This window comes from Plectropomus leopardus, chromosome 1, assembly GCF_026936395.1.
Source record: "Plectropomus leopardus strain MGB_pleo_1.0 chromosome 1, ASM2693639v1, whole genome shotgun sequence".
NCBI lineage: Eukaryota > Metazoa > Chordata > Actinopteri > Perciformes > Serranidae > Plectropomus > Plectropomus leopardus.
The window spans coordinates 34,825,796-34,845,193 of record NC_142176.1 but is presented as its reverse complement, the minus strand read 5'-3'; the positions used below and the strand labels follow the sequence as shown (position 1 = coordinate 34,845,193).

The window sequence follows — 19,398 nt, the reverse complement described above, 5'->3', positions numbered from 1 at the left end:
AGTCTGAAAGGGGCCATTCTGTTGACTGAGCCACTCTGCATCATTTCATAGTACTATTATAAGCCACTTCTAGTGGAGTCTATTTCTGACAGTGATCATTTCTACTTAAGCAACTCTAAACACTTCTATCAATACAATAAAGATATTCAACACATTGTAATGGGCCTTTTTACAGCATTTTTTAAATTTTTATTTTCATTGCTGGAAAAGCACAGGTAATAGTAATAGCATTAAGAGTGGCTCTGCTCTAGTCTCAGTAAACCATGACAGTGTGACGATAAGCCAGGAAGCAAAAAAAAAAAAAAAAACATGATCCTGAAAATGAAGCAGCTAAATGGAATTCAGCCACCACTATGACCAATACATAGTCTGCATGGGACCCTACACAGACAAACTAGACATGTTTAAGTAAGTAGCCTATAATACTATTTGCAGTTATTCAAACAACCACAAACTAAGAGGCAAACAGTTAATATAGAGACCACAGGTGACCTATCTAGGTTTATATTTATATTATATTATATTATATGTCAAACAGGACATAAATGGTGTGTTTTGTAACAGTTGCCTATTCTACTGCTACACAGCTGTATGCAATTACTGCATGGAATATTTTAACAACACTGGTCACATCAATTATCCTCAGGGAGATGTCAATTAGAAACACCGGTGTGGGGGTCCAGTTTGTACTGGGGGATGGGACAGATGGGCCCCTGAGCGATTCTTTTTTCTGTTTATCCATACCTTATTTAAGGGCTGTTTGTAATGTGATTCATGATGACCCTGATGCAGGCCACAAGCCGAGACCCATTTGTCTTTTAACAAAGATGTTCTAAATACAACAAGTGTTGTGGAGTTTCTATGCCTTTGATTCGCCTCCCTTCTCAATGCACCTTTGAAGTAGGTGAAGGTGCTCCAGCAACCCTCATATTTATTCTACAAAAGCCTGGGCTGAAAAGTTTGATATTATTTGAATGTTTTATTTCTAAGTTATTAGTGCCATAAGTAAAGTAAAATTAGCTACATAAATTTGATTGAAAGGCTGAACTTTGTATGTAAAAATCAGTGGAAATTCTGAGCCCCCCTCACCCTTTACACCCTTAGAGACTGTTTGGTGCATTTTACTTGCTTTTCATTCTTCATTTTTTAAATAATTTTGGCTATGTTCATGCATATGGCATACATTTTGGCAAGCTTGTGCATTTTTGTTTGATCTTGGAATTTCCATCTCAGCTCCTACAATAAGTCTAAAATACACTGTGTAAACAAAATTGTTACATTCATTTATTTTGTTAACCATATATGACATATATAGAATATGCATACTATTTCCACTAGGTGCCCTGTCACAATCAATGTTACTGCAAATCATTGACATATCCCAGACTGTGATAAAAAAAAGGTTTAGTTAAAAAAAAACTCAATGAAAGCAGAAAATAATATTAATGTATACTATTTTGTAAAGCTTGATTTTGTAAAGCACATTTTGTGTGCAGAGCGATATGATTGAGTGTAATATTAAAGCGGGCCCTAAGGGTTAAAGCCGCAAAATAGTTTAGTCTAAAGTCGAATGAGTAAAGACTGTAGGCTACACTTTCATGTCTTTCCCCAAAAACGGGAAATCAGGCATGCAAATAAAGAAAGGAACCAAAAGAAAGTGAAAGAAAGTAAACTGAAAAAGGTGCTGGAGACAAGTCATTGGTCGAGAGAGGAAAAGGGGGGGTGGGGGGGGCTCAGAGTCTGCTAATGCAAAGGGCCCCGAATTTGATGTAATACGTCCCTGACTGCAGTGACACACTTAGCATGAATACAGAAGTACAAGATGTTCCCTTTATAATACAACATATGCTACATGCATCCTGCACGACTGCATTCCATAGTGTCACCCGGTTTGAAGGGCAGCAGGCAGGCAGGCCGCTCAGGGGGAATCTCCTCCCTCAGTAACAAGTCGTCCATCAGTTGACAGTCTCACCTGTTGGCCACACGGTTGTGCTCACAGACCGCGCGCCCCGTGGCTCTGCTATTCCTCCGCGCATGCGTGTTGCTTTGACGGAGCGGCGGAGACCATTTCCTCCAGCAGCAGCAGCAGCAGGCCTCGCGCGGCTCCGCCACACACACACGCAAACATACACACATATGCAGACAGAGTACGGACCAGCGTCAAAGCAAAGCCACGTTTGGGATTGTCTGATCTTAACGCCGCTATACCTGGATGCCCCCCGACCGCAGGAGTCCTCCTGATGGGCCTTCATCGCTAATTTGCAGCAACATCTGGTCGACACTACAGTGGTATCTTTTGGGTGAGTTGCCTTCAGCGCAGTCACTGTTTTGTCTCGTTGTGTTGCTGCTGCCGCTGCAACGTTTTTAGCTTCGGGTAGCTTCGGTATAGCACAGGGAGGTTTCATTGTTTGGCTACATGTCCTGTATTTATCTGGGGTTTACCTCACATTCACCAACGGCTTTGAAATGTTATGATAAACGGGTTTCAGTGGACAGAGCGTTAAACCTGTTAGCGTTAGCTGCTAGTAACGTCAGAGATCCATTATCGGACACGATTTATGCTAGGTCTCAAACAGATTTTACATCTCCAGTCTGTTCCCCAATGTATTCATCGGGTTTGACAGTAGAGCAGCGAGAACATTAACGCAAACAGCGCAACAGTGAACGACGTTTGTGGTTTTCGTTCTTGTTATCCACAATTGTGTTTTTGTTGGGGGTGAATTTATGGCGGTGCCCAAAACCTCCGAGTCACCCACCTTTTTCTCCCCTGGTTCCATAATCGGACGTCTCTGTTGCGCCCAACGCGTTATGATTTTGACCTTACTCTTCGTCGTATTTGTTGCCACAGCATGGACCATTGCTGCAGGGAAGCCCAAAAAATAAAGCTGGGACTCAGTGAAACAAGGAACCATGCAGCATTGTATCCCAGGCGGCTGCGCCGTATTGGGTTTGTGTAAAAATGTCATTGAACCGACTGTATAGAGATAGTTAGTGAATTGTTGAAATAGTGGTCTTGTGCGGATGAAACTTGTGCGCCGGCTGGTTGGTATTGTTTTATATTTCGCTCGGAAATGCGGACGGAAAGCATGGAAGAATAAATTTGTCCGATAATGGACTCAGTCATTTTAGCCACCTCCGCGCTGCATCAGAACAGGGGGCTGGAGCTGAGGTTCAGCCCCTTGCATTGTGGAAACACTAATCTGTATCTCTCCGCTGATATTCTTTTAATATAATGTATTTTGCTTTGAAACATTCTTTAGTATATGTCTTTGATTGAAATACTTAATTTCATATTATTTTGGAAAAGTCCTTTAACAGAGTTGCCTTGTTTTTAATGGTAGCAGCTAATTGAAAAAACAACAACAAAACCACCCACATGTGATAGTACTGTTTATCCCACAGGGATATTTTTGCACCCCTCCACAGGGAGGTCAGAGGTCAGGTGAAGCCACTGAACACCATCCTGGTGCCCTGGTAACGTTAGAACTCAGGATCTTGCTCAAGGACTCTTCAGCATGAATTGCTGCTCATACTCAGCTTAAAGAGCAGAAAATGCATAACAATAAATTCAATTGAGCCATCGTTAAATGTTGGTGTTTCATGAATCAGCATTGTAGCCTGCAGCTTTGGCTTTGTTTATTAGTGCTCACTCAGTATTTCAAGGTAACTGTCTGACTGAAAAAATGCACATACCTCTGCAAGCTGCAGCACGACTGACAAAAGTGATGTAGTGTCTGAAGTGCATTGTTACATGGTGTTCCCATGTACTGTAGGTGAAGAATGCCCGACTTCTATGGTTTGTAACAGGCATTATCACTCACAGTCTTACTCCTGGGTTGTTTTCAGGGAACAAATCTTATGATTAGCGTATTATCTCAGTGTCTGCGCATGTTATCTGACATGTTGCTGCTCAAAATCAAAACTATCATCCCTTCAGATCTTGTCTGATCTTGCCTATTATGATAGCTGATTTTTAGTCAGCTTGAGGCTGATCAGCAATTAGATACTGCACTATGATCTAGATAGATGCATTAGCGAGTAGACTGTCTGATTTGATATTTACTTTACACAATTTGCTTGTTTGCCTTGCGAAAATTTGTCTTCAGAATTTCAATTCTTTTTTTGTCTAAGGGTCCTAAAAAGTGATTAAAAAAAAACAAAAATTAGTTAGAGTAGGTGTCTGTGTCTTTGCTGTCAGATAGTTCCTATTTCATATAGATGCCCAACTGTCTTAACTGTTGTGCAGTTTATAGTCAGTGCAGAGTGCTGCTGAAGCAGCATGATAGCTTCGGGTTTTCTAATTGAGAAGAGTGTTACCAAGATTGGTTGGCGCAAAGTGGGGGTGTTGGGGCTTGGCATTCATTATCCCCAGAGGAATCTGGTGAACCAGACTGCAACATGTTAGGAATCCATATGCCGCGTCTGTCAGGGATAACCTGCTGCTGCCGGTGTGCAAGGATGTCCAACACAGTGCATTGAGAGTTGCAGTGAATGCCTTTTTATTTTGGTGCAAGAATTGAAGTGATTTTAAACATAAACTGTTTTAGATCAGCACCATGTGCAAAGTACCAGCATGACTCAGCCCTGGTCTCAGTATTTAGACTGCACAGCTCTCCACTGGTGATGTCAGAGGTAGCAGAAAACTCACATATTGAATCTTCTGCCACCCTTAGTTCCTTCATTCCTTATCTCCTCTTTGTCAATAGCTCTCACTCCATCTCACTGACTGACTGATGGATAGATGGTTGTAGTCTAATCGAGGGGCAGCTTGACATGGACTAGAGGTGACAGGAATCATGCCTGCAGGCCCAGCTACATGTTGGCCAGTGGCCCCTTGTTTTTTTCCTAATGAGTTATGAGGATGTTGAAAAAGAAATCGCTGTCTGTTCAATCCTTAAAGCTGCGAGTAGCTGAGCTGTGTTACTGTCTTATGTTAAGCTCTGAGCCTGTCTTATGTGCTCAGCAGGGAAGTAATGGCCCCTCTGTCTGTACACTGACCATCTCATTGCACATTTGAAGCCTGTCCAAGGCCCTGCTGACCTCAACACAATGACCGCGTTTAGTCCGTTCTTCCCCTCCAGCCTCTTCTCTCCAATGTCTGCTGTCCCTTTAATCAGCAAGTGCAATAACAGAGGAGGGATTTATCGTGGTGACTTTGGTGCAGAGCTTAACAGTATACAGACACTCATGAGCAACAGGACATCACAGATGGTGCAAGACATACTCTCTGCACAGTAGGCTGTATCACTGCGTACATGCATTCAACATCATTTACCTCATGGCTGTCTGCATTTCAGCAGCCTGGTATAGTGTGTTAGTGTGAGTCTTTATGCCCCAAATACACCCACAGTGCACACAGTGGTGTATTTTATTGTGTCTGATAACATATGTGCACTTTCTGAGTTGTGCAGCTATATTGTAGACATTGCAAGATGCAAAGTGGCGAGCAGCACATGGTCCACTACTTTAGGAGGAGTGATAGAGAGTGAAACTGGCAGCTGATCTGCACTGCACCTGCAGTTCTTCCTCTTTGGTGTAGAGACAGATGTATCATATCACAATACGGTAAACAAGTGTGTGTGAAGCAAACACATACTGCTTATTTATTTACATATGGTTTCCTATTAGGGCTAAAGTAAATTATAATTGGAATTATCTATAAATCTCTTGATTGTTATCTAGATTGATTGATTAGTCCTTTTTGTATTTGCATGACTAATAGCTCAAAAGCCAAATATGTTCATTGTACAATCAAAAAGGGCTGATAAAAAGCAGAAATCATGAACATTTTAGACATTTTCAGTACTTTTGCTGAAAGGGATACTTTGTTCATTTTCAACCATGTTTGCATCATAATAATGTGGGTACTATGTGTACATCAGGGTTTTTCATGGCTCCAAATAAGGCGGTGGTGGCAAAAAAGTTTTTGGTTTATCATTTTCATAACATATTAAATTCATGCCAATTAACCACAGTTTCAGATACTTAAGGCTAATCAGTTTATAATAACTAAAAAAGATGGCAAAATGGTTCCTCTCAGTAAATATATTTTATTTAAGTGTTTTTTAGTGGTTCTTTAAATATAATATTTAAAAAAAATAAAAATATATTAATTTACAGGGAAAATGCCAAAAATGTGAACTATTCCTTTAACAAGACAAAAGAAAAAAGTTCACAGGATACAAACTAAGCCTTTAAACATAACCAAAATATTGCCCCATTACAGGGCGGTTGCATTAAAGTTAGTTTTTATGAGCACAGTTCAAAGCCAGAGGCAGAACATTTCAGCCTCCTGTTCTTCTTCATTCTCTCCTAGTTGTGTCTGAACCAGGTGAATTTTTCCAGCCATTGTAGGTCACAACCACAGGCTCTGTGTTTATTGAATAAAAACTGATGTTAACACTAGAAGGACCAGAATTCCATATCTACTAAAATTTTTACATTATTTAGGTGGAGGCTCCAAACCAGTCCAGTGGGTTTATTGTGTCTCCCTGCACTGCATTGTCTTTGCCATTCTTGTGTATTTTTCTTTTAATTTTAAAAACAATAAAACAGAAAACAGTTCTAAACATTACTGTCTGTTGAAGCCTCCACCAAAGAACTTTGAGAGCTATAACGCACATTTTCAGCAAGTTATGGGTGCTGAAAGAGACAGTGTTACAACTGTCCCCAGTCTCCCCTACTGTCTGTCCCTCACAGTAGCGCAGCGGAGCGGAGCAGAGCTCTCCTTCAGCCCGCAGCTGATCTGGATGATCCGTCTCCGTTGAAAGTTGGCATTTTTTCTTCCTCCTTGGCATATCTTAACTATCACTTTCCAATGAGGATGAAACTTTTGCAGTCGCTATCTAAGTTTTACTTTTGACAGAGACCATGATCGTTGCCAAGCAACCAAGATGCCGCTGCCACCACATGAAAATCTCCCCATTGCCCCCCAGCAAAACTCTGTCAGATGATGCGAAACGTGTCATTCGGCAGAGTTTTGCTGGCTTGGGCTGTTTCTCGCCACCCGTGCTGCCACCACAGACACAAAGAGTATAGAAGTGCATCAAGAGACAGACCTGACCTGGTCCTCTCTCAAGATTTTGTTGCTGCTTAGCCTATATCTCACCAAAAATATTTTCAGACACATTTTAGCTTACCGTTAAACCCGACTAAAAGATTGTTTGTTATCAGCCAGCCACCACTGTGTCAAATGAGGAGTTTGCATTATGTCATCTGCAAGCGGGAGCATTAACTGACCAGTTGCGGCACAGTGAAGTCTGTCAGTTGTAGATTTTCTTTCCAGCAGTGAAATACCTCTTTAAAAAGCAAATTAAACAATGAATCCATTACCAAATAGTTGCATTTTAATTTTTGTTGTCAGTTGACAGATCTGTTAATCAACTCATTGTTTAAGCTCTAACCAAGGGTGTAGGTTTTTTCAACACTGGGGCAACTCATAAGAAACAGGGGGTTTGGGGTCCTCCCCAAATCTTAGCATCAAACAGACCTCTGCTACTGAAATCTACGCATATGGCTCTATCTGCCATTTCATCTCAGTCTGTAGGTTATTTTCTTTGCCTTATATTCTAGTCTCTGACAGTATAATATCAGAGATTGAGTAAGCTGATTATTTCACACACACATTTGGTGCACGGTGGCTTGAAGTCCGTATTTTTTTCTCCTTAAATGCATTGCTGGAAAACACCAGCTTTTAGCAGCACAACAATACATCATGCTATCTCATTTAATGTTACTAGAGAATTGTCTAAAGATGCTGTATAAACATGGCCTGGCTGTCTAAAAAAATCAGCAGTGGAGAAACAAGAACCACAGTCATCATTAGTTTTACTTTCCCCCACTGCTGTGTGACTCTATCTTCTCTGTTCAGCACCTGCTGAGCTGTGATAGAGGCAACCCCCCCTCATACCCTCCTTCCTAGTGATCACGCTGCCCAGTAGAATAGTGGCATTGTGGCTGCCATCTTGCGTGCAAACTCAGCGAGGCCTCTCCATCTGGGCAGCGGCCGGTCAGTCAGGCAGCTCCTTGAAGGCCGGGAGGCTTCTTACTGCCACGCCTACTGCTGGCTAGCTGCACAATGTAGGCAATGAGTCGAGCCGCAGGCCTGACACATGCCCAGTCTTTCACTACGCCCACGGACTCTGGAGGTTTCCCACTGGGAACTGTTTCTCACAGAGATAATGGCAATCCAACATTTTAGTATTTCTAGAATATGCCATTTGAGGAAAGGCATAGCTCATTGTTCAGTTTTGCTCTTTGCAGTGTTAATGTTTTGCCGCTGGACCTGTGGCGGTGTTAAAAGTGAAGTGACAGAATAAGAAAAACATCTTCATTTTAAACACGATGCAAATGTTGTGTCAACAAACAACTTTCAGTAATTAATGTTTTTTTTCTTTTCTTTAAAATCTTTGATTTTGAGCTTGCTACTTTTAAGGGATAATGGTATCATATCAGGAGCATCATCAGTCAGATGACAACGCAGACTCACAACGCAACCTCCACCAGTTCCTGTAACATGCAGCTGAAATGTTTTATTATCCACATAATTATTTTCTAGCCGAGGTGATAATTTAGAAACGCCATTGTGAAGAATTTCTCAGCTCATAAGACAGACATAAATCAAGCAAAACTACCAAGTCACCAACTTTAATATGGCCTATGGGTCCCTCCTCATCCCTAGCTAACCACCCCCACCTACACCCAAAGCTAACCCACGGTGCAAACCAGTAGACTCAGTGGTTGGTTGCTGAAATGAAAGATCAGCAGGAAGACACTGGTCTGCATTTTTGGGTTGTGCAATATGTGATATGAGTTAATGAGCGGTAGAAAATTTCAGCTGAGGGAAGCGGACGCCTCCTCCTTTGAGTGAATCGCTAGTGTTCCTAAGTGGAGCAGGAAGTGGACTGTACCAAAAACCTGTGCCAACATGTAATTATATATGGGGTGTCTGCTGCTTTTCTCCATTGTCTGATCACTCGTTCACCGCGCACACAACAACACTTGTGTCAATGGATGCACGATATACTATATTGGGTCAATAAACTATTGGGAGATGATGGTAAATTTTTATTATTAGGGATTATTGCGATTAAGGATATAGCTCATATAGCTGATAAAGTAGCGCTGATTGGACAAAGCCAGACTGCTTTCATTGACTAAACAAGGGCAGCATCTGGTCACCGTAGGGATGCGCAATATTGTGCTTTTCTACTTGTGTCCTGTTTAACTGAAGTCCATATTCAGGCCAGCATGGGGGGATAAGGAGGAAGTAGTGCAGCAGTAGTCAGCATTATGTTGATGGCTTCTCTCCATTTATAGACATATTAAACTCTGCTGCAATCATTGTGAATGTCCTAATAAAATACAGGATGAATGACTAATGATGATGACGATGGTAATGACAATGAATCCTGCCTCAGCAGGGAGGCTCCAGTGCTTCCTCTTTTATCTGACGCTCAATGCACTCCCGAGTAGTTTTTGTGAAATTGAGTCATCCAGTGCTCTTCAAAACATAATGCTTCTGCTTTAATGATGTCACACAGAGTGCCTAACAGTAAAGTGACCTGAATGAGGTCTTCCCTAATACAGGCTTTTCTATTTAAGGAAGATTTGACTTGATCTATTCTTTGAGAGGAATTCCCTTCAGGCAATCTTTTTTAATAAAAGCAAACATTTTTTTTCCTGATGTTTTCAATTGAGAGATTAAACCTGCACACTGTAGAGATGTTTTTGGTGACGGTGGCCTACATCTGGGGATGTTTCTCATACACCAGATGATGAGCCCCATGACTTACTGAAAGGTAGATGGATCCATAAATAGATACCGAATGATGGATTTAGAAAAGGGCAAATGGATAATTCTTTATTTCTTATCTTCCACCATTTTATCATAAACGGAAATCCTAGCAGCACAAGAATGTCGTCATTAGAGATGAAACAGCATGAACATTTTATGTCATTTATTATAGTGATTATCAGATTTATCACGTTATTGTTAAAAATGTGCTGAAAAAGTAAAAAAAAAAAAGCACTGATACTCTCACCAAGTTTTATACTGAAAACCACAAATAAAATGAGCAACACTTGTTACATAATACAGCCAGTACATAATGTAGATACGTGACACACATATCAGTTGTATATTGACGTTGAAGATAGTCTGTTCTTGTGATGCTTGCTTGAGTGTCTGTGTCACTGTAGATGACGACAAGGCACTACTAGCATCAGCTTGCTCGCCCAGCTCGCCCAGCCTGTTAACAAGAGCGTAGCTAAACAAACCCATGCATGCGGCGCCTGCGTCTTGGAGGCTATTGGATGATGCTGGACTGTATTCACCTTGACTTTTTTAAACACGGTAATGGTTTTAATGATAATTTAAATTTGTAGCAGTGACCACTGAGAATTTGACCGTGGTTTATGCTTTTCATCATGGCACTTTGGTCCGTACCCTTTAAATCTCTGCCTGAAATGTCAAACATTTAGGGAAATGGTCCATATCTTCTTCTTTCACACTCTGAATAAAGGCTGCAACTAAAATATGAAATAAGATGTTTGCCAGCACTAAAGAAGTTAGCATCATATTCTTCACCAGTGCCTGAGAATCAATATTTTTGATTAATTTATTTGAATAACCATTAGCTGTTAACAGCGCAAAGGCTGATCTTCCATTTCAGCCAACAGTGTCGACTCGCTAGCCCAGCTCCAGTTGTGGGCCAGTGGCATCAGGATGTTACACATATATCAGTAGGGACTGGACAATAACTGTTTAATAGCATATAGTTTTTAGAAATACAAACAGCTGGATGTGCAATAGTCCACGTGCGTGTACTCTCTTCTAACCCATCTTTACCAGGTAATTTAAAACTTGAAAAAACTAACATCTGGCTTTTTAATGCAATGAGAATGCATATACTGTATATATAGCAGGTTTACCAGTGTTTGAAAAACCTGCATGCGCGCACAAATTTTGGTGATATGACGGTGATATGATATGATATGATATGATAAGGATCTAGTAGTATGACCTAATGATCACTTTTTATTGATGATTATTTACTACCTAGTGGCCTTTTTTGGACTTTTTGACATTAGCATCAATCACAGGGAGCAGTTGTAAAACACAACAGCAGTCTTGAGATTTCTACAGAAATATTGTCACTCTGTCTCTTGTCTCTTCCTCTTTTTTTTTTTTTTCACCTGAACTTCTCGCTTATAACCTCAACATGCACGCTAATATCATCTTCGTATTGAGGATGTTTGTTAATGGAGTTGTTTTTAAGAGTTGTTGTTGCAAAGTATCCTATTTACTGTTGGGATGCGGACCAGTGCTGGTTTGTCTCATGCAAACGCTGTATCCCAGTAAAGATCCAGGATATAGTTTAGAATATTATTGTGCATGCCGATACACAGTTTCTTCTCTGTCCCCTGCTCAGTGCAAGTTATGAACGATCAATATCGGCTTGCCATCTGGTACAGAGTCCCGGAAATTGTTCAGCCAATTCGGCAAAACCACCTAGAACCTGATATGTCTTATTTCTTGATCAATCTAGAAGGTGTATGGCTTATATGGCCTTTGCTTTGTGGAATCGTGGCTCTGCTCATTAATGTATTATAATGATCTATTTCTGCATTTTTATGTGGAAGTGTGCTCGTTCAATTCTTTGTTCCTAGAAATGGTGTAAGTCATGAGGAAACAGGATAACTGCAGTTGTGCAGTTACATTTTTTGTAGCGATTTGTATTAATAGTCGATGCTGACATCCCTAATCTATTGACTTTAACTTCTTTTTTCTTAATAATTCATTCACAATTAAAATCACCCTTCCAGTCATGGCAGTCTCGTTCTTACTCAACTTATACACACACGTTCAGCCGCTCACACCCTCTCAGACCCATATATTATTACATGCTTTGTCACACACACACACATACATAGGTCACCTGCTGTTCAAGCTGATGTCCAAGCCCCTGAGTAGATCACAGGGTCAGCATCGGAGCAAAATAAAGCCACCCGTCTCAAGTTTCTCTGAAGCTCTGTTTTGAGTCTCTGGGGAACGTAAGAATGTACCAGCTATTTAGGATACGCAGACCCCTCCCTCCATATTCTTCGACTTATTTCAGCTTCAACCTCATTGTGTTGAGTAAGGGGCAGAGTTTAGATAAATGTTATATTGTAGATTATTTTCAATGCTTGTTGCCAAATATGCGTCCAGCATTTAGCTCAGCCAGGCAACCACAGGATTGTCTATTGTTATTGGCATAGGAGGAACTTCATGTTGTCGCCATTATGTTATTGCAGTAATAAAGAACCAGTCTGTTTGGATGCTCAGGTAAAGCAATTTTCCTGAACCAGCCTTGAACACTTTTGTAAGCGTATGGCCATATATCTTTATACACTGAATGGTGTGTTGTTGGAAAATTCGGCACATGGCTGAAGTCTTCTTCTACATTTTTAAGAGGCAGTTTCATGCTGTGTTAAACTGTAAAATGCAACAAAAGGTCAGGATGTTTGCTCAGGTGTCCATCGTGTGTCCTGTGCTGTTCCTTCCTACTGGCTATCTATCGTGTGTCACCACATACATAAAATTTTAAAACAACACAATAACTTAAATAATTAACTGTTTAAGAAATTAATACTGCCAAAGTAAAAGCCACTTCTTAAATGTGAATATTTCTGTTTGTTAATTATTAGCAGAAATAAAGAAGCCATTTGAAGACTTTTTCTGCTACTCTAAGACATTTTATAGGCAAAATATTAATTACAAAAAAAAGATATGAATAAATAGTGGAAATAATTAAGGCTACTTCTCCTGAATATTCTTAATATCAAGTCTGGACCCCGGATTGGTCCTTGGCGTGGTTTACCTTCCAGGTGAACATACAAACAGCGTGAATAGTGAGAAAGTACATGTGGCAGACTTGTTCCTGGGGAATATTAGACAGATACTGTGGTCCTCCTGCTCAGGCCTATTTACACAGACTTGTCTTTAAGGCTGTATGCCTGTCCCTGGGCTGTGAGAGTGAACAGGGTTATCACTGCACGCAGTGTGTGTGAGGCTTTTGTGAATTTACTGAAGAAATCCCTGAGCCCTGCTCTCCGCAGGCAAGATTTGCAGTTGCTGCCTCTGCAAACACTGGCTTTACATTAGCAGAAATTCTCCTGCGTGATCTCTCTTGTGTGGTTCACTGTCTACCTGGGTTTCTCACCCACATCATTACCATCACCTTATCGCCCAGTATCCTCGTCTACAGGTGAAAACACTCTGAAGTGCTGCATAAATGCATTTTTTACAGCCTACACAAAAACACTTAACTCAGCTCTTTGATCTTGCAGTCTATGTGAATTTGTTATCATTTGACTGTGGTTCATTTTCTTCTGCTTCAGCTAATGTGTTTAGTTTTCCTGCCTGACACTAGAGACGGGTTGGCAGGCTGTGTTGACTGGCTTTGTGTGTGTGCGTGTGTGCGGGGAAGCAGAGTTGTTTTCTGCTTTGATCAAGAGAGGTGTGGAGTCGTATCTGTTTTCAAGGCGAGGTACTCCTCGCAACAGATGCAAAGACGGTGACAAGAGTAACAGTTGCCCATGTGCGCATGATTTTGTCTGCATGTGAATCATTGTATGTGTGGCGTGATTTTAATAAGAGCTTAAACTAGGGCATACTGTATACGGGGAGAAGTGACAGTACATGCCACAGTGTTTCATCTCTCACTCACTAACATTCAGACAGACACACGCTCAGCCCTCAAACCTCCAGTATATACAATGTACAGTATAATGTGCTGTCAAAGCAGCATAGCACTGATTTACATCTGTCAGGCAATTTTCCTGTCACCTAATTAGGGTACATATCTTAACCTTGCCTATGAAAAGAAACTAATGACCTAGTTAACATTGTCTCTAGGGTTCTACTATTGTAGCTGAGACAAAGATGATTATTAACTGGGCTTTTTTACCAGATATTATCAATTGTTTGTCACTTTAATCTCTTGGAAATTGTGGAAACAAATACTTCCTTTCCTGTATTTTATTTCAGTGAATCTACATTATCAGTAACAGACAGAAAGAGCCTTTTCAGTGTTGATTGATTTCGCATAATTCCATATTTATTAATCACTGATTCAGAAATGGTCACATGGCGGTGTAATTCATGTTCATGCTAAAGAAACCACCTTTCTTGTTGCCCAGAATGTCAAATGTATCAGCAGCTCTGCACCAAAGGAGCTTTTTAAGGAAAAACCTGCTAGCCGCTTCAGAAAGTACAATCGTTTCATTTCCTGTCAGTGTGTGAATATGAATGCAAGACTGTGCATGTGTTAAATCTGTGCACATATACTGTCTGGGCACACACACAAAAAAATCACTTCCTGTGTGAGTGCATGCATGTGGTTCAGGCTAAGCAGGCAAAATGTGCCTGCGCCCCTCACTGTGCGCTAATGCAAGTCTGTGGTTGTGAATTAATAATTCAGAGTGCTGGCATAGCTGGGTGGAGCCTCTATTATTCATGGTTGGCATTGGAACCGACAGATGACTGCTGTTAATATTAAGGACCAGCAGATGCAGTCCTCCGCCAAAAAACCAGGCAGTCTTCAACACTTTCAAGTCCGTGTCTATCCTCGTCTACACTCCTCTGTTGCTGTGCCCTTGCTCTCCTGATCTCTGTCCTCTCCATCTGTGATCATCTCTTTCTCTCCCTCTGTATCACCAGTATCCCTCTCTGCATCTTCACGTCTGTTGTGCTGTCTCTGTCTCTCTGTCTTCTGTTCACTCTCTCGTTGTGAGCTCTTAATTCAAATTTAAGTATGTTTCCCTGCATCAAGATGTTTCTTAAATTAAAGATAAAAACAAAATCTTAAATTTGTGGTAAGAAAATGTTATGTAACAGAAAGATATTAGACATTCAGCTGGGCCTGAAAAGTAGCTCAAACATATAATTACTTAAACAGAACAATGAACATCAGAGCAACCTCACTCAATTTACCTTTATTTTATTATGTTTTCTGCCAATACTGATTTGTCAGGTAAATCGTACAGTGTCCGCTAATGTCTCAAATTTTGGGTGTATTTTCTAATGATAGGCTAACACCAACAGTAACTATGAGGTTAATTTTTTTTAAAAAAAAAGAAAAAAAATAGAGACATTAAATACAAGAGGCCTTTCCTTTTAGTCCAGTGCTCCATTGCCTAAGTGAGCCTTAGCCCTGCAATTCAAAGCTCTGATCATTTAGAGGTGGTGAAAATTTTATTTTTATTTTTTTTATTTGTTTATTTTTTTAGTGACGTTAATGTCTTTACTTTTATGTTGTGTTGGTTTGCTGACAGAGAACTGGCCAGCCCAATAACATTGAAAACATTCCCACTGCCCAGCATTTAGTCTCCACTGGTTTCCCGGCCACTCTGCACTGCGGACCGCCCATTTGGGTGGGCGGTGATGTTGGCCAGTGAGCGGCGCCGCTCATTCAGTTATTACAGCTCATGACGCCATCCCAGTAGTGGCGCACTGCTTAAGAAACATTAAGCCCACTCTTCGGTTCCCCCAGGTCACCCTGGTGAGTGGCGTCACTTTAACCACCTTACGAGCAGAAAATGCCTAATAAGTCGGTCCCTAACTAGCTCACTCCTACCAGACCTGAGTGGTGCGCAGAGCAGTAAAGAGTAATAAAATTAAGCTATAGAACAACATGTGTAACTGATCAAAAATGCACGATTGATGGTTAACAGTTGACATCCATAATGTCAAAGTAATTTCTGTCCAGGGAGGACTGCTGATCAGAAATGGTTCCACAGTTTTCCACGGCACCAGATTTGGACTGGTGTCTCCCCTTCTGTTTGGCCTGTTTGACCAAACACCAGCTGAACGTGACAACCTTAGACTGTATCATAAGATCAGAATCATAGTAACATTTCTCATAAGAAAGGACAACTCTTATCTTTCTGTCTTTAGGTTTTATCATGGACAACCAAGTCTGTGTTTGGAAGGCTGCTTACTGGATTTCACACATATTCAGCTTCTCAATTTAGGATTACTCTCTGTTCAGGTAATCTTATAATCTCTGTTTTGAGCCAAATTGTATACCGGTGGCCTTTTTGATTTGGATTTTGCCTCTGGCGTCTCCCTTTTCTTCCTATGTATCTCCCTCTCTCCCTTCTTTTCAGTCCACTGAGTCTGATTTTTCTCCTCCATGGTGTCAGTGCTGCCGCTGCTGAATGCGTCTTTTATTTAAAGAGATTTGGAGCTCCAGTCACCACTAATGCCGCTGCCATATTGTACCAGCACCCTGCTGTGGCTGCTGCTAATGACATTCTTTGTGTCTCCGTCCTCGTGCTCTGCCTCCTCGTCTCCTCCTCCTCCTCTGGTCTGAATGGAGGACTTGTCGTGTGTTGCCATCAAAGGAGGAGGAGAGGCAATGAAAGCAGCAGCAAGCAGCTTCCCCCCCATCCTCCTCGCTCATTCTCTCTCACCTCCTGATGCTTGAAACCACTTCTGTCTGTGTGTGTGTGTGTGTGTGTGTGTGTGTGTGTGTTTTGAGAGACAGCATATATTAGGCCATGGTCGAAGACTGTTCGCATATGTATGTAAATGGCAGCATATATTAGGCCAGAGGATGGGGGCATTCTGTGTGTACTTGTGTGTTTGTGTGTATGTTGGCAGTGAGAGTGCAGTAACTGACAGGATAAGCAAAGGTTGAAGAGTGTGTGTGTACATGCCCAACCTGCCAAGCAGATGTCTTGTCAAAAGAGCACATAGCCTCCCAGAACCACACAACCCTCCGGCTCTCAGCCTGCATCCCCTCCACCTCCCAACTCTCCCATCACCACTTTGGGAGCTTCCTACTCTCACCTGCCTCTGCATTGATTTTGCACTCAGGCCAGAGTAGTCATTCTGTCCTTCTGTTTTCCTCTGCCTTTTAACACAGACACACGCATACCTTCACCAGCAAGATTGCCTCTTAATCTCACACGCAATAGCTAATGGATAGTTGGTGCTCGCAGTGCTCCTATTGTACTTTTCAGCATATTCCACTCTAATTTTTTAGCTGTCATCACTACATGATCAACATAAAATTGCGTATATGATGAGCAGAGGATATTAACCATAATCACCAAGTCATTTTATTATAAGTATTTCTCCAAAAGAGACTCAAACTAATTTATCTAAAAGGTTTGTTTTTTTGACAGTCTAATATAACCATTAAAAAGCATGAAAGGATTTTGTTGCATTGGTGGATGTTCAATCTTTGAGGGTATCCCAGGGCACAAAAGAAAGAGGACTCAGGGGAGGGCGAATCACAACATTCAACCTACATGGTTTCACAACTGGCTTTAACTGAGGTGGCTGAAGTTAGCATGGAGACTAGTAACGACAGGATGGCTGAGAACAATGTTAGCAAAGCTACTGTGACCCCCCGCTGTCACTTAAATCTAATGGCAGAGCGAGAAGATAAATTTAATGCAAATTTGCTCATACATTTTGGCTAGAGTTCAAAAACTGTCATGTTCTGCAAATATTGTACAATTATAGTATATATCCACATACACACACACACGGAGTAAGAAAAAAAATCATATAACCAACATGTCTAATAAAATGCATTGCCAATATTTTTCAAAAAATGTTTTAGTGGTTCAAAAAGTTGTTTCAGTGCTTCAGTGTCTAAAAATAATAATAAAAATAAAAAATCTCTTGTTATGTTTTATTTAAAAAGCTGTGTTTCAACATGTCAGTGTTTTAAAAAATCTGTCAGTGTTATATATATATATGGTCTATGCCTAGCGTCTAGATGCAAGGGTTTTCCACTTTCATATTCCTCCACTGGTTTTTATAACACAATTGCACACAAGGAGAAGCAGCCCACTCACAAATGCAGTATAAGTATGCATATAATAGTGAACAATATTGATTTATAGATACATATGTTTTCTGAATATTAGAAATGGTTTAAATTCTAATTATCGGCAGTATTGATACACTGGTACCAGCTGCACTTTTCTCACTCTGTCATTGTTAATGTTTACTGCAGTCCTTCTGCAGGTCTCTGTTTCCAATTAAGAGAGGTAAAGTCTTTGTTGACATTTTATAGCCTTGTTATATTTATCGTTTAATAAAAATTGTAAATGTTAAACCCTCAATTTTTTTTTACCCTGTAGAACAGAAAATAGTATCAAATATCACCCAATGTGTTATTTTGAAGAGAGAAATCCCAGTATTGTGATAACAGTAGTATGTTGTAGTATGTTGTTTTAATCTGTGTTACATGAACATTTTTCATTTTGCTCCTAATTATTATATTTAGGAGTACATGCACTGCTTTAGGGAAAAAGTTAGCATAGATCCCTGTAACCCTTCGTCTGCCATGCTACACATCATTGCTAGTTTGATGAGCTGAAAGGATTAAACAATTGAGGGAAACTCCACCTATTTTACACATGAAGTTCAGTTTATTCGTCATGAGGAGTAAAACCCAGCCTGCAAAAACAGTTATATAGTGTCCTCTGTGGCTCTCGAGGCAGCCTTTCTAAGCCTGGGTAAATATTCCTGATGATGCCATTATCATTAAAAGATCATGTAAGATGTTTACGAGTTGCATTATGGGATATGTAGGGTCAAGAGGTTTTGGAGCTTGACCCGTGTTTGTTAATTAAAGGCCGCTTCTTCTGCTTCAACTTTAATCATTCTTTTTTTCACTCTGTAATAAGTTCCCCAGTTTTATAAACATGCTATGCTAAATTGCTGTATTTTTCGGTTTTAGGTTAAAACATTTAGCCTTAAATGTTTTTAGATGATTTAATGATGCTTATTTGCTTTGCTTGTATACATGTGTTTCTAAAAGCAATAAAATAGCGTACAATTCTGGACGCAGTAGCCAAAATGGCCCAAATAAAAATGGGGAAATCCTGAAAGCAAAGCAGTCCGGGCGAACTCACAGCAGGCAGACTCTTTAATGCAGCGCCTCCATAATGTATGCAATGATGAAAACGACTGCAGCCTGCCTCCGCCTGCATGGATATTGAGAGGATATAAATAGCCGGGCCTGGATGAGTGTGTGCTGACACTGGAACCACAGCACACAGAGCTCAAACAATAAGCCGTCACCACTACCCTTCCTCCCCTCCGCTTTCTCCAGTCCAGCAGCCTCCCAGAGCTCAAGGGGAGGGAGAGGGGGGTGGGGGTGAGGAGGTTCTCTCTCCTCTTCCTTTCTTTCTTCCACTTCCTGCCTCCCCTGCTTTTGTAATCTGTCATCAGTGGCGAGCCCGATCCTGTCACTTGTTACGTCAGAGAGGCAGGAAGGAGGGCTGCCTGTCTGCCCACCTGTCTGTCTGCCTGTGCTGGGAGAGGTTTCTCTGTCACGCTGCTCTATTTTTTCATTCAGTTAGATAAAAATAGGGGACGACGGCTGTGGA

The 19,398-nt window shown here is 40.9% G+C and overlaps 1 protein-coding gene across 1 annotated transcript in view; it reads left to right on the top strand.

Annotated features, from left to right (window-relative positions):
* The first annotated feature begins 2,032 nt into the window (after positions 1-2,032).
* The window catches only part of cskl (c-src tyrosine kinase-like), a 53,329-nt gene continuing 35,963 nt past the window's right edge, over positions 2,033-19,398 (top strand). The window contains exon 1 of the mRNA XM_042483755.2: positions 2,033-2,300. The gene's annotated coding sequence lies outside the window, so the exon portion shown is untranslated. The remainder of the gene's footprint in view (positions 2,301-19,398) is intronic.